The sequence below is a fragment of the Eucyclogobius newberryi genome, unplaced genomic scaffold, assembly GCF_026437365.1.
Source record: "Eucyclogobius newberryi isolate DKJ021-1_F unplaced genomic scaffold, fEucNew1.0.hap1 SCAF_6, whole genome shotgun sequence".
Classification (NCBI taxonomy): Eukaryota; Metazoa; Chordata; class Actinopteri; order Gobiiformes; family Gobiidae; genus Eucyclogobius; species Eucyclogobius newberryi.
In genome coordinates this window covers 36,011,569-36,015,108 of record NW_027316278.1, presented here as the reverse complement: position 1 = coordinate 36,015,108, position 3,540 = coordinate 36,011,569, and the positions used below count along the sequence as shown (strand labels likewise).

Below are 3,540 nucleotides of genomic sequence, written 5' to 3'. Positions count from 1 at the left end.
TGTAAACCTTTAAAGGTTTGTGTGGGCCTGGAGTGGATTTGGTGTATATGATGTGTGAGTTGACAATACTTATGCTTATAATGGCATTGAATATGCGATGATACCATTTCCGGGACCTGTGTGGAAAGAGGTATGTCTTCATCCTCTGGTCAGCAGTGTCCACTCCACCCATGTAGGCGTTGTACTGGTCGACACATACAGGTCTTTTGATGTCACGGAAGCCAGTGTCATCTGTCTTGGATCGGATCCTCCTCTGAACACAATCATTTCCATGGACTGTGGACAACATGGTGAGACGTTTAGTATCGTGCCAAGCACAAGCCAGGAGTTTTCCCTTTCTGCAAAAAACTGGGTCATCTCCTTTTTTCAGCTGTAAGACACTTTTACCAAGGCATTTTGGCATCCCCAACCTGGTAATCCTTACCGTCCCACACAGTCCAGTTTCCAAATCTGCTAATTCATTTGCAATTACAGGCGAGGTATAGTAACTGTCCATGTAAATCTCGTGTCCTTTGCCCGTAAAGGGAGAAACCAACTCACGGACAACTGCGTGTGTTGCACTGATGTTGCTTGCATTATTTTTGTACTGTCCAGTGTGCATTGACCAGCGCAAAACATACCCTGAACAGCTTTCACTCAGGGCATACACTCTATAGCCATATTTGTCAGGTTTATTCGGAGAGTAACATTTTAGTGAAGATCTCCCCTTGAAAGCTATTGTCATTTCATCTAAAGAAAGCTCCTTGATTGGACTGTAAACTGCTGCAAATTTGGGAATAATCAAATCTATTATTGGGCGGACTTTGAACAGTTTATCGTGCCCGGGCTCTCCTGTTCTCACATAATCATTACTGTTGACAAAATGAAAGAACGAAAGAATGATTTCAAATCTGTTTCTTGACATTACATTTCCAAATCCAGGCGTTTGTGTAAGCCAAAATGTTCCACAGTAATCCTCGATTTCAGGTTTCTCAACAAGGCCCATGGAGAGATGCAAAGCGAAGAAAGCTTTCATTTCGGTGACTGATACATCATACCACTCAAGAAATCTTGAATGTGGCTTCAGAATCATAGGTGCCATACACTGATGTGCATATCTATTTGTCTCATCAGTAATGAAAGTCCAAAACTGATCGGTCAGAAAGAGTGACAGAATATCAAATGGATTAGCATCCGTCAGATCCATCTCTCCTGTGTAGCCAACTGGGTCTTCAAAAGGTTTGATCCATGCCTCAAATACCTCGACCTCTCTCAGCATGTCCCAGCTCTCATCCACCGGGCAAGTTTTACTGCAGCCACTGGTTCCACTGGTTCCTCGCCTCCGTCTGTCCTTTGCACCTGTCCGTTGTTTCGAAGTCCCTTCATCTCCACTTGGAAATCCATCGTCACTCTCGGGGAGATAATACCCTTCAGAGTCAGAATCTGCTGTAAATTGCATGCCACGTGTACTTCCTCCAGCCATTTTTTTCCTTACCGGATCTGCCCTGGATCATACCTGGCTAATAAAGGGAAGTTGCACCGAACCGACCAATGACTGAAGTGATTCATTTTCTACTATTATTTCATTAATTTCCTTGTACGGTAAAGTTGCATTTCTGCGACTTTGGCGCTTAAAGGGTTAGCATACATAACAAGGCAAGGTAAGGCAAGTTCTGTTGTAGAGCAAAATTCGTCCACAAAGCAATTCAAAGTGTTTTACACAACAGGAAAAGATGCAGTATTGATGAAAGAGTAAAACCGAATGGGCACTTCATTTTTTTTTATCTTGCATCTTAAAAATACAAATGGCCTACTAGTATAGGATTTTAACTCCCAGATTCTGAAGAAATAGTCACCTTGCATTAAAAAATGTCATTGCAAAGATGTTGCAAAAAATGGCTAAAATCTGCAAACAATGTGGATTTTCTTAAAGAAACCAAGAAAGAGGGCCTAGCACTGTACCAACTGAGCTATCGAAGGTGACAGAGGGGCACTAAGTGTTGAAAGCTACGACCACAATAAATGTCTTAAATGCCATCTTTTTGTCCTCTTGAGACACGGCTATACAGTTCAAAGGGCAGTCTAAATATTGCTGAAGGACATTGTTGTATTTGGTCTTTTAAGAAATACAAAATCTGTTTACGTAAAGAGCATCAAACTCACAGGGGCATCCGGGTATGAACCGTGGACCCGATAAAAGTACATCCTTCGAGCCGGATTTGAACCAGCGACCTAAGGATTACAGGATTGCAGACTACAGTCCTCCGCTCTTCCAACTGAGCTATCGAAGGTGACAGCACATAACCTAGTGTAAAAAACTATAGCCGTGTATAGCCAACCTGTGTCCGTGCTCTTGCCCTTACAGTCTCATGAACGTTTTCATGTAGTGTGAGCCCAGTCTTTGAGGTCATTTCAAGTCACACAGTAGATATAGTAGCTATAGTATATTCCGAGTGTGAAGAGGCTGGGATGAAAATCAGCACCTCCAAAACCGAGGCCATGGTTCTCAACCAGATAAAGGTGCCACCCTGGACCCGCCCCTTTGCAATCAGTGCAGGTGCGTGCAATTTGTTTTGTGCTGCATGGTCTGGAGCTGGAGGTTTGGGAGTTTTTTGGAGTTTTTAATCGTTATTTTGATCATTTTCATTTACTTTTTGCAGTTCTTTTGTTTGTTCCCCTCCCAGTAAACTTACTGGGAGGTGGATTTTTTGTTTTTTTGTGAGCATGGCTCAAAGGACGGACAACACGGCATCGGACACTGGAATGGACACGACAAAGGCAAGACAAAGTTTGAAAGAATCTGTAAATAATAGAAAGAACGAAGAAAGAAGAATGAAATTTATGAAAGAACTCACTGTGGTGTTGGAGTTGACGGAGGGAGCACAAATCACGCCACTTGCATTCTTAAAAGCGACACAGGAGGTGTGCGGCTCCATAGTAGCATGCAGACTCATCTCGAAGGACAAATATGAAGTAACCGTCAGTACCACCAAAGCGAAGGAGCGGCTCCTGGACGGGTACTGCATTGGAGGAGTCAGGGTTCACGCCCGTGACATCTCGGTGGATGAGCTGGTCGTGTCCTTCATGGGGCTGCCGGCTTATATCGAGGACGAGGAGATCCTGGCCAAGCTCTACGCCTGGGGGGTCTCTGCGGTCTCCGAGGTGAGGAGGAGAATGTGGCCGGGGACGAACGTGGCGGACGGCACCAGGTTTGTACGGGTAAGGTTCACGGACACGGTGCAGTCCTTACCGTATTCTGTCAGGTTTGACACCGCGGGGGGCCCCGAGTACTTCAGGGTAATACACGACAGGCAGGTGCGGGTGTGTAGGGGGTGTCTCCAGCCTGGCCATATTCTGAGGGAGTGCCCTGACTTTCTGTGCCGCAACTGCGGGAGCCAGGGGCATTACGCGCGCGAGTGCGTCGCGCAGCGGGCCCCGAAGTGCAGAGAGTGCCGCATGTTCCGCCACTTATGTCCGTGTGGTGCGGGTGACAGAGAGGAGGACAGAGGGGAGGACAGAGGGGAGGACAGAGGGGAGGACAGAGGGGAGGACAGAGGGGAG

The 3,540-nt window shown here is 46.1% G+C and overlaps 1 non-coding gene across 1 annotated transcript; it reads right to left on the bottom strand.

The window, feature by feature from the left end:
- Positions 1-2,183: 2,183 nt before the first annotated feature.
- On the bottom strand, positions 2,184-2,270 carry trnay-gua (transfer RNA tyrosine (anticodon GUA)). Its single transcript is given in 2 exon segments — positions 2,184-2,219; positions 2,234-2,270. It is a non-coding gene; the product is annotated as a tRNA-Tyr (tRNA).
- Between the last annotated feature and the right edge of the window lie 1,270 nt (positions 2,271-3,540).